The sequence below is a fragment of the Eleutherodactylus coqui genome, chromosome 1 (genome assembly GCF_035609145.1).
Source record: "Eleutherodactylus coqui strain aEleCoq1 chromosome 1, aEleCoq1.hap1, whole genome shotgun sequence".
NCBI classification, from domain to species: domain Eukaryota; kingdom Metazoa; phylum Chordata; class Amphibia; order Anura; family Eleutherodactylidae; genus Eleutherodactylus; species Eleutherodactylus coqui.
Genome location: NC_089837.1, coordinates 474128975 through 474141432, shown reverse-complemented (window position 1 = coordinate 474141432; position 12458 = coordinate 474128975).

The following is a 12458-nucleotide window of genomic DNA, read 5'->3' as shown; positions in this document are numbered from 1 at the left end:
GTAGCTGCTAAATAAGCGTGACAAGACATCCGCCGAAAATTAGACTCTGCACCTCTTTTGGGGCAAAAATTAATATAAGACAGTGTCTTATATTTGGGGAATCACGGTAGTTGTTGCTTAAGGCCCAGGTGGGGTAAAAGGAATCTGAAAGCTCTCCACTGATACTCTGAAGTGAAACATCGCCTCCTTAAAACAGAAGGTAGATCTTTAAGAGATTGTGCCAGTATGCAAAACCCCTCCCAGATTGCGGGCCTTGGATAAACAGTTGATTGTCCCGAGTTCTGCTCTTGGCTACCCGTAAATCAACTGACCTTGCAGAGGGAAGCTGTGACCAGTCACACATTACCCCAGCAGCGGCCACTAAGCAGTTCTCCACTCTTGGTCATAGGGGTTTGGTCACAATGGGGAGGAACCTACTCTATGATATCCATATTAGGGCATATGAACAGGCCATGTGCTTTTAGCATAACCCCTTTGAGACCAAGGTTACTAACACAGTTAGTGGTAAAAGTTGCCCTCCCCTTATTTGTTTCCCAGAAGTCTACTATAAATTTTATTTGAAGATCTTACTGTCATATCACAACATTTGATGCCCTGTTATGGAGTAGAAATGTATTCTTGTCTGAGGTGTAACTCCCTTCAGTAAGTACTTATAATACTGGTGACTTCATATGTAGTAGAGGGATACCCGAGCCCTCCTCTTTTACCAAGCCTACTGGTACAGGTGCAGCCAAGTTTGACTTGACCTTTAAGGTGTATGATAACTTGCTGTGCCACAGTTTGTTTACCCTTTCAGTTACTTTATAATAAGTTTTGTTGGGTTAAGATAAGATATGAGAACAATAGCTCATAAAAGCTTAGGATAAGATAACTTTCTGTTGACAAGTTATCACAGACAGGTAAAGGTAAGCTACCTTAAGTATACAGTCAGGAGGATGACTGTATACTTAATACTGTATACACAGGCTTATCGTATTCTGCATGCAGAATCCCGCAGCGAAATATGACCGTATACCCAGCTGGATTCCGCGCGTACCTGCTTTCTGAAATCTTCTCTATACTGCGGATGGTCCACACGGCGAGCTGTCGGACATGTGCAGTACAGATTTTTTTAAAACCTCTGCTTTTCCTCAATGTCATTACGGAAAGGCCGCGGATCAAACAGCTTCCATTGACTTCAATAGAAGCCACCGGCGCAGAATCCGCGCAAAAATAGAACATGCTGTGATTTTTCCTCCGCAAACGGAAAAGTGCAATTGATTTCTGCTTGCGTAGAGGAAAAAGCGATTTTCAATAGCATGTTATGGGCAGTATTTGCTGCAGAATCCAGAGGCGGATACCCACTCCAGATTCCGCAATGCTAATTCGCCCGTGTGCAGGCGGCCTTATATATAGTGGGGAGATCACCAGAGTGGCCCTTTAAACTCTGCAGCATCTGTACATCCGCATCTCCTACAGCTACTTTCCTGCTATTCGCTTCTCCCAGTACTTTATACTTATGACTGAACTACAGAAAACTTAACATGACAAAATCACATAAACCTCATTTGCAGGTAATTTGTATTGTCAATGGAAAAAGAACAACTTTCACCATTAACGTTACATTAATTCTTCTCTACTTTTCTCATACAGAAAACATTCAATTTCCTTTTTTGATTAATTAAAACATCACAACTTTTTCCTCAATACGCACTGGGCTTTAAGCTGCTGTCATAGTACCCATTCCAGCTTTAATAGTCTACCCACTCTTCAAGGGTATGATATTCTGCCATCTCATTTAGCATGATAAAGCCGGGTAGCAGCAGGATCACGACAATGGTGCTTTGTCTCCTAGAACTTCCATGCTTAATTTTCTAAATTTCATGTTTTTACAGTAAATATATATTTTTAAAAGCTCCAAAAGTTATTTGTCTGACAGAGCTGATGAAGCCTGAAGTCCACACCAGGTAGTGGGGGAGAGAGTGAGAGAGATCTCTCTAACCCACCGCTATCCCCCGCTGCACCCCTTCCCCCGAGCACACTGGGACAAGAATGCAGTTACTCGAGAAGAGCAAGGCTCGCTCAAATAACTAACTTATCCGAGCGTGCTCGCTAGAGATGAGCGAGCACCAAAATGCTCGGGTGCTCGTTACTCGGGACGAACTTTTCGTGATGCTCGAGGGTTCGTTTCGAGTAACGAACCCCATTGAAGTCAATGGGTGACCCGAGCATTTTTGTATTTCGCCGATGCTCGCTAAGGTTTCCTTGTGTGAAAATCTGGGCAATTCAAGAAAGTGATGGGAACGACACAGCAACGGATAGGGCAGGCGAGGGGCTACATGTTGGGCTGCATCTCAAGTTCACAGGTCCCACTATTAAGCCACAATAGCGGCAAGATTGGGGCCCCCCCCTCCCAACAACTTTTAGTTCTGAAAAGCCCTCATTAGCATGGCATACCTTTGCTAAGCACCACACTACCTCCAACAAAGCACAATCACTGCCTGCATGACACTCCGCTGCCACTTCTCCTGGGTTACATGCTGCCCAACCGCCCCCCCTCCCCCCCACAGCGCACACCAAAGTGTCCCTGGGCAGCCTTCAGCTGCCCTCATGCCACACCACCCTCATGTCTATTTAGAAGTGCGTCTGCCATGACGAGGGACCGCAGGCACACACTGCACAGGGTTGGCACGGCTAGGCAGCGACCCTCTTTAAAAGGGGCGGGGCGATAGCCCACAATGCTGTACAGAAGCAATGAGAAATAGAATTCTGTGCCACCGCCATCAGGAGCTGCACACGTGGGCATAGCAATGGGGAACCTATGTGCCACACACTATTCATTCTGTCAAGGTGTCTGCATGCCCCAGTCAGACCGGGCTTTTTAATTCATAGACACAGGCAGGTACAACTCCCTATTGTGAAGTCCCTGTCGACCGACAGCATGGGTGGCTCCCTGGAACCCACCGGCGGTACATAAATATATCCCATTGCAGTGCCCAACACAGCTGATGTAACGTCAGCTGTAATGCAGGTGGGCAAAAAATTAATTGGATTACACTGTAGGCGAGGGCCCACAAAAATTGGTGTACCAACAGTACTAATGTACCTCAGAAAAATTGCCCATGCCCAACCAAGAGGGCAGGTGAAACCTATTAATCGCTTTGGTTAATGTGGCTTAAGTGGTAACTAGGCCTGGAGGCAGCCCAGTTTAACGAAAAATTGGTTCAAGTTAAAGTTTCAACGCTTTTAAGAGCATTGAAACGTATAAAAATTGTTTAGAAAAATTATATGAGTGAGCCTTGTGGCTCTAAGAAAAATTGCCCGTTTGGCGTGATTACGTGAGGTTTCAGGAGGAGGAGCAGGAGGAGGAGGAGGAGGAATATTATACACAGATTGATGAAGCAGAAATGTCCCCGTTTTGGATGGTGAGAGAGAACGATGCTTCCATCCGCGGGTGCATAATACGTATTGCTTAGGTATCGCTGCTGTCCGCTGGTGCAGAAGAGAAGTCTGGGGAAATCCAGGCTTTGTTCATCTTGATGAGTGTTAGCCTGTTGGCACTGTCGGTTGACAGGTGGGTACGCTTATCCGTGATGATTCCCCCAGCCACACTAAACACACTCTCTGACAAGACGCTAGCCGCAGGACAAGCAAGCACCTCCAGGGCATACAGCGCGAGTTCAGGCCACGTGTCCAGCTTCGACACCCAGTAGTTGTAGGGGGCAGAGGCGTCACGGAGGACGGTCGTGCGATCGGCTACGTACTCCCTCACCATCCTTTTACAGTGCTCCCGCCGACTCAGCCGTGACTGGGGAGCGGTGACACAGTCTTGCTGGGGAGCCATAAAGCTGGCAAAGGCCTTGGAGAATGTTCCCCTGCCTGCGCTGTACATGCTGCATGATCTCTGCGCCTCCCCTGCTACCTGGCCCTCGGAACTGCGCCTTCTGCCACTAGCGCTGTCGGATGGGAAGTTTACCATCAGTTTGTCCACCAGCGCCCTGTGGTATTGCATCATTCTCGAACCCCTTTCCTCTTCGGGAATGAGAGTGCAAAGGCTCTCCTTATACCGTGGGTCGAGCAGTGTGTACACCCAGTAATCCATAGTGGCCAGAATGCGTGTAACGCGAGGGTCACGAGAAAGGCATCCTAACATGAAGTCAGCCATGTGTGCCAGGGTACCTGTATGCAACACATGGCTGTCTTCACTAGGAAGATCACTTTCAGGATCCTCCTCCTCCTCCTCTTCCTCCTCCTCAGCCCATACACGCTGAAAGGATGACAGGCAAGCAGCATGGGTACCATCAGCAGTGGGCCAAGCTGTCTCTTCCCCCTCCTCCTCATCCTCCTCATGCTCCTCCTCCTCCTCCTGAACGCGCTGAGATATAGACAGGAGGGTGCTCTGACTATCCAGCGACATACTGTCTTCCCCCGGCTCTGTTTCCGAGCGCAAAGCGTCTGCCTTTATGCTTTGCAGCGAACTTCTCAAGATGCATAGCAGAGGAATGGTGACGCTAATGATTGCAGCATCGCCGCTCACCACCTGGGTAGACCCCTCAAATTTTCCAAGGACCTGGCAGATGGCTGCCAACCAGGGCCACTCTTCTGTAAATAATTGAGGAGGCTGACTCACACTGCGCCGCGCAAGTTGGAGTTGGTATTCCACTATAGCTCTACGATGCTCATAGAGTATGGCCAACATGTGGAGCGTAGAGTTCCACTGTGTGGGCACGTCGCACAGCAGTCGGTGCACTGGCAGATTAAACCGATGTTGCAGTGTCCGCAGGGTGGCAGCGTGCCTGTGGGATTTGCGGAAATGTGCGCAGAGCTGGCGCACCTTTCCGAGCAGGTATGACAAGTGGGGGTAGCGTTTCAGAAAGCGCTGAGCCACCAAATTAAACACATGGGCCAGGCATGGCACGAGCGTGAGGCTGCCGAGCTGCAGAGCCGCCACCAGCTTACGGCCGTTGTCACACACGACCATGCCCGGTTGGAGGCTCAGCGGCGCAAGCCAGCGGTCGGTCTGCTCTGTCAGACCCTGCAGCAGTTCGTGGGCCGTGTGCCTCTTCTCTCCTAAGCTGAGTAGTTTCAGCGCGGCCTGCTGACGCTTGCCCACCGCTGTGCTGCCACGCCGCGTTACACCGACTGCTGGCGACATGCTGCTGACACATCTTGATTGCGAGACAGAGGTTGTGTTGGAGGAGGAGGAGGAGGAAGGTGCTTTAGTGGAGGAAGCATACACCGCCGCATATACCACCACCGAGCTGTGGCCCGCAATTCTGGGGGTGGGTAGGACGTGAGCGGTCCCAGGCTCTGACTCTGTCCCAGCCTCCACTAAATTCACCCAATGTGCCGTCAGGGAGATGTAATGGCCCTGCCCGCCTGTGCTTGTCCACGTGTCTGTTGTTAAGTGGACCTTGGCAGTAACCGCGTTGGTGAGGGCGCGTACAATGTTGCGGGAGACGTGGTCGTGCAGGCCTGGGACGGCACATCGGGAAAAGTAGTGGCGACTGGGAACTGAGTAGCGCGGGGCCGCCGCCGCCATCATGCTTTTGAAAGCCTCCGTTTCCACAAGCCTATACGGCAGCATCCCTAGGCTGATCAATTTTGCAATGTGCACGTTTAACGCTTGAGCGTGCGGGTGCGTGGTGGCGTACTTGCGCTTGCGCTCAAACTGTGGCGCTCGCGAAGTCTGGACGCTACGCTGAGAGACATTGCTGGATGGGGCCGAGGACAGCGGAGGTGAGGGTGTGGGTGCAGGCCAGGAGACGGTAGTGCCTGTGTCCTCAGAGGGGGGTTGGATCTCAGTGGCAGGTTGGGGCACAGGGGGAGAGGCAGTGGTGCAAACCGGAGGCGGTGAACGGGCATCGTCCCACCTTGTGGGGTGCTTGGCCATCATATGCCTGCGCATGCTGTTGGTGGTGCCTCCCCAGCTGATCTTGGCGCGACAAAGGTTGCACACCACTGTTCGTCGGTCGTCTGCACTCTCAGTGAAAAACTGCCAGACCTTTGAGCACCTCGGCCTCTGCAGGGTGGCATGGCACGAGGGGGCGCTTTGGGAAACAGTTGGTGGATTATTCGGTCTGGCCCTGCCTCTACCCCTGGCCACCACACTGGCTCGGCCTGTGCCCACACCCTGACTTGGGCCTCCGCGTCCTCGCCCGCGTCCACGTCCTATAGGCCTACCCCTACCCCTCAGCATGGTGTATTACCAGTGATTTGATTTCCCAGGCAGGAAAGAAAGTGGCGCAAGCCTGCAGCCAAAATACAATTTTTTCCCTTGTTTTTCAAAGGACAAGCCACACTGCGTGTATTCAATGAATACTACTAAGTTTAATAACTGTGTTGTGGCCCTGCAAATGTGTCAGAGAACTGCAGTGATGCAAAGTTATTGGCTCCAGCAGATCAGGGATTTCCCATGCAGGAAAAAAATTGGCGCAAGCCTGCAGTAAAACGTAGCTGGCTGCGTCTGATTTTTTTTAACGTTCTGCACGCAGCACACACGTACCCAGAGCCCTGAGGACTGTCAGAGGCAGGCGAAATACAATTTTTTCCCTTGTTTTTCAAAGGACAAGCCACACTGCGTGTATTCAATGAATACTACTAAGTTTAATAACTGTGTTGTGGCCCTGCAAATGTGTCAGAGAACTGCAGTGATGCAAAGTTATTGGCTCCAGCAGATCAGGGATTTCCCATGCAGGAAAAAAATTGGCGCAAGCCTGCAGTAAAACGTAGCTGGCTGCGTCTGATTTTTTTTTAACGTTCTGCACGCAGCACACACGTACCCAGAGCCCTGAGGACTGTCAGAGGCAGGCGAAATAGAATTTTTTCCCTTGTTTTTCAAAGGACAAGCCACACTGCGTCTATTCAATGAATAATGTATGTCTTCTGGCCCTGCCTACACAATTCTATCCCTGTAGTATTAATGCCGGGTGCAATGGTCTGCACAGCCGGTTTTGAGAAAAAAAAAGAAATATGCAACACTGCTAACAGCAGCCTGGACAGTACTGCACACGGATAGATGTGGCCCTAGAAAGGACCGTTGGGGTTCTTGAAGCCTACACTCACTGCTAACACTCTCCCTGCCTAACCACCACTTCTGTCCCTATTGCAGGGCGCAATGCTCTGCAGATCCAATTTTGAAAAAAAAAAAAAAAATACAGTGCTAACACAGTACTGCACACTATTAGATGTGGCCCTGAGAAGGACCGTTGGGGTTCTTGAAGCCTACACTAACTCCTAACGCTCTCCCTACAGCAGCTCCAGCACGATACCACTGTCCCTCAGCTAACTCACAAGGCATGTGTGGCGAGCCGCGGGAGGGGCCGACTTTTATACTCGGGTGACATCTGATCGCCCCAGCCACTCACAGCAGGGGGGTGGTATAGGGCTTGAACGTCACAGGGGGAAGTTGTAATGCCTTCCCTGTCTTTCATTTGGCCAGAAAAGTGCGCTAACGTCTCAGAGAGGAAACTGAAAGTAACCGGAACACCGCGTGGTACTCGTTACGAGTAACGAGCATCCCGAACACCCTAATATTCGCACGAATATCAAGCTCGGACGAGTACGTTCGCTCATCTCTAGTGCTCGCTCATCTCTAATAATAATGAATTCTTCTATGGTGCAGGGGCCTTTATCCACTCTTAAAGGGCCACTCTGGCATAGAAACATTTTCCATCCCTACCCCCACCTGATTGCTTGTCACATTTTGAAGGTCTTCTTTGTTTATTTGCGCAAATTCCATGCAGTGCAGACCCCGTCTGATGCTTATCAGGCACTATCCGGAGAGTGAGCTTTTTTTTACTTTCCCATCCATCGCATGATGCATCATTACAGCATTAGCTAGAGTCTGTGCAATTCTGCCTTCTAGGGGGCGAGTTTAATTATCATTACCTTCTATATTCCCCTAAATAAGCTATGGACCATAAGTATACAGCCAGGAGGATGAATTGTGATCTCCTCTATTATAACTGTATGACAAGAGATGTGTGATCATCAGTAACTGTGACAGGAGTGTCTATGTCCCCCTTCAGCCAGTTCCTGTGGCTGGATTCATGTAACATCATCATAAAGACTGAGAAACTGACTAGTTTGAGAAATCACATCCCTAAGTAGATCTGAATTGCGTAGAATTAAGATCACATGATCAACTGAGGAAAAAGAGGCTGGAAGATTCAAACACACTGGAATAACTAACTAAGATAGATACATAATTAATGAAAAATTAAAATCACCGAAGTGGTTCTTTGAGATCCCAGAATCAACTTGCTACTTGTGCACCCTTTATAGCTGTGCCCCTTTTTTTATCATTGCAATCCATAGACAATGGTTTGAAAAGCTGATGCCAAAAGGGTAAGTTCTTATTTGTCTACTTTGGTTATCTTTGCTCCTATGTAATCCATCACAGTTAAAACAAGACCCGCAATATTGCATTATGCCCTTGTTGGGAGGCCTGAGAAGATGGAACAATCAAAGTTTTTCAATGCCGATATGGATACCTTATACATGCTATATATATGCACTACTGGTCAAAAGTTTTAGAACACCTCAACGTTTCCCATTTTTATGGATATTTACACAGTTTAACCCCTTAGTGACGAAGCCTGTTTGCGCCTTAGTGACGGAGCCAAATTTTGGAAATCTGACATGCATCGTTCAACGTAGCATAACTCCGTAAAGGCTTTACATATCCCAGTGATTCTGACATTGTTTTTTCGCCACATGTTGTACTTCATTTAGGTAGTAAAAAGAGACCGATATAATTTGTGTATATTTATTAAAAGTACCAATATTGGAAAAATTTTGAAAAAATTGTCATTTTTTCACATTTTCAACCGTAATATCTCAAATATGTCCAAACATACTGTACAAATTTTTGATAAGATATGTATTTCCATCTGTTTACTTTATTCTGAATGCACACTTGAAAAACTTTTGTGTTTTTTTTAACCATTTAGAGGACGTACAAATTTAACATTACTTTTCAGCATTTTGAGGAGCACTTTGTTTTCCTGCACCAAGCCAAGTTTGCAAAGGCTCATAAGTGTCAGAATAATAGATACCCCCACAAATGACCCCATTTTAAAAATTACATCCTTTAATGTATTCACTGAGGGGTGTCATGAGTATTTTGACCCCACCAGTTTTTTTCAGGAATTAGTTCAATTTAGGGGAGAAAAAATAAAATTTCATATTTTTGCAAATATGTCATTTTAAAGACATATTTTTTTTCCTATAGAGCCCATGAAAATGAGGATTTACACCCCAAAATGGATACCCCCGTTTCTCCCGTGTTCAGAAACATACCCATTGTGGCCCTAATCTTATGTCTGGATGCACAACGGGAGCCAAAATGAAAGGAGCAGTCGGTGTCTTTCAGAACATAAATTTTGCTTGAAGGCGTTTTAGGCCCCATAGCACTTTTGTGGAGCTCTTGAGTGGCCAAAACCAAAGAGAACCCCACAAGTGACCCCATTTTGAAAACTAGACCCCTTAACGAATTTATCTAGGGGTGTACTGACCATTTTGACTCCACAGTTTTTGAATGAATTCAAGCCAAGCAAAAGGAAAAAATTGGGATTTTCGTTTTTTTGTCAATTCTGTCATTTTAAAAACAGCTTTTTTTGTACAGCACACGCATGAATGAAGCCTTTCACCCCAAAATTGATACCCCTGTTTCTCCTGTGCTCAGAGACATACCCATTGTGGCCCTAATCTCATATCTGGATGCACAATGGGGCCCAAAATGAAAGGAGTAGTCGGTGGCTTTCAGAACAGAAATTTAGCATGAAGGTGATTTAGGCCCCATTGCCCACTTGTAGAGCCCTTGAGCGGCTAAAACGACAGAGAACCCCCACAAATGATCCCATTTTGAAAACTAGACCACCTAACGAATTTATCTAGGGGTGTACTGTGTATTTTTACCCTACAATTTTTGAATAAATCTAAGCAAAGCAGTAGGAAAAAAATTACAATTTTCATTTTTTTGGCAGTTGTATCAATTTAAAAACTGTTTTTTTTGTACAGCACACATAGGAATGAAGACTTTCACCCCAAAATGGATACCCCTGTTTGTCCCGTGTTCAGAACCATACCCCTTGTGGCCCTAATCTACTTAAAGGACACATGGCTAGGCCTATAATGGAAGGAGCACCCGTTGGATTTTAGGGTACAACAGAATAAATTCCAGGCCCCATTGCCCACTTATAGAGCCATTGAGCATCCAAAACGATAAAGAACCCCCACAAATGGCCCCATTTTAAAAACTAGACCCCTTAACGAATTCATCTAGGGGTGTACTGCGTATTTTGACCCCACAGTGTTTGAATAAATTTAAGCAAAGCAGAAGGAAAAAATTACGATTTTCATTTTTTTGGCAATTTTGTCAATTTAAAAACTTTTTTTTTTGTACAGTGTACATAGGAATGAAGACCTTCACCCCAAAATGGATCCCCCCATTTGTCCCGTGTTCAAAAACATACCCATTGTGGCCCTAATCTACTTACAGGAAACATGGCAAGGCCTGTAATGGAGGGAACACCCGTTGGATTGCAAGGCACAACTGAATAAATCCCAGGCCCCATTGCTCATTTGTACGGAATAAAAATTGACTCCCTAAAAATCCCCCCCCCCCCTCCACGCCCTTTTCGGCGTTCCCCAAATCTTAGATAAAAGTAATAATGTGAACTGTGTAGTATTTCCGAAGACAGGGGTAATTACGGAGGCTCGTTGGGATGGGCCCATGGGGCAATAAAACCGGTATCCCCCCTCCTCTCATGCTTTTTGGGGGTCATTTCGTAACCTCAGTGGTGGGTATGGGGTGTAAAAAGTGGCGTTCCGTGAGTCTTTGTAAGCTTGATGAGGTGCGGCGGTCTCATACAGAAAGCGCTCAACAAGCTGCTCCTGGAACTGCAGGAAGGCGAACATTCCCGGGGCTTCTCGTAAATTACGTATTACAGGTAGCGGTCTGAATAACGCCGGGCTTACGTAGCCGTAGGTGGAATCCGCTTGCGGAGGCCCGCAGCGGATCCCAGCTGTGAGCCCGGCTCTGACCCTGCGTACGGCCGCGTAATGTACTGCGCATAACTGCCTACTCACACAGGCGGTCATTCGCAGTACACATTTTTTTTTTGTTTGTATTTCCAGCACCGTCGCTTAGCGATGACGCGGGTACCCGCAGCCCGTATACAAGGTAGTTGCGTATGGGCTGCGGGTATATCCATGACCATGGAGCACAATGGGCTCTACGTTGCCGATATCCGCGGTAAAATAGAACCTGCTGCGTTCTCTTTTCTGTGAGTGGATTACGCAATTCCAACCCGCTAATGTGAGCGGAATTGTGTAATCCAATGCGATTGATCTGCGTATTACCGAGGATCAGACGCATGCGGAATCCGTAATTCCTATCCGGTCATGTGAGACCGGCCAAAGGTAGATCGCTACCATTTTTTCACGTGACTGGGGACTGCTCAATGAGGCCACCCGCTACTGCTCCAGGCTCTCGGCGACCAACGGTCGCCGAGAGCAAGGGGATTTTAAGTTTCCTGGGCTCCCCGACTCCTGTGCATGTGTCTGGTGTTTTGCCGGCGGTCGCATGCGCAGAATACGGGAAAGTTCACGGAAGAAGATTGCGTCGGGGTGCAAATACGGAGGCCTCCGGTAAAAAGTTTCATCTCCTCTCACCGATCGCATCGGTGAGGGGAGATGAACCTTCCCCTTTTTAAAACTTTTACGTGATCGCTATTATTCTTTGGATAACGGCGAACACGTGACGAGGAACCGCTCACCGCCGCCCCCCGTGAAATCTCCAGGCTCTCAGCTAAGTTTTGTAGCCAGGAGCAGGGAGATTTTAAATTACCACGGCTTTTGCGCATGCGCCTGCCACATTGGCGACGGGCGCGTGCGCAGAAGCTGGGGTGAGGTCCGTGGATAAATCCGTGGGCCTTAGGTACGTCATTTCATCCTCCCTCACGGATATGATCCGTGGGGGGAGATGAAACGCAAGCTTTTTTTAACTTTTCAAAACTTTTTTAAAAACTTTTTTTTTACTTTTTGCACTTTTTTTTTACTTTTTACCCCTTTTTTTATTTTTTATTTTTTACTTTTTGCACTTTTTTTTTTACTTTACATGATCCATTGGATGACAGTGATCATGTCCCCAGTGACATCCCTCTGCTCTTGGCTACACATGGCAGCCAGGAGCAGAGCAATTTTGAATTTCCCGGGGCTCGAGCCCCTCTGTGCACGTGCCCGATGTCAATCATCGGGCGCGCATGCGCAGACGGGGATTTCGGGTCCCGGAACATCAGGACATCGCAGAGGACCGGGGGTGAGTATTTTCACCTCCCCTCATGGATCCGATCCATGAGGGGAGGTGAAACTTTACTTTTCTTTTACTTTTTCAACTTTTTCGCGATCACCGCTATCGCAATGGATAGCGGTGATCGCGAGCCTGGGGACTGCTCACAGTGGTCCCCGGTAAC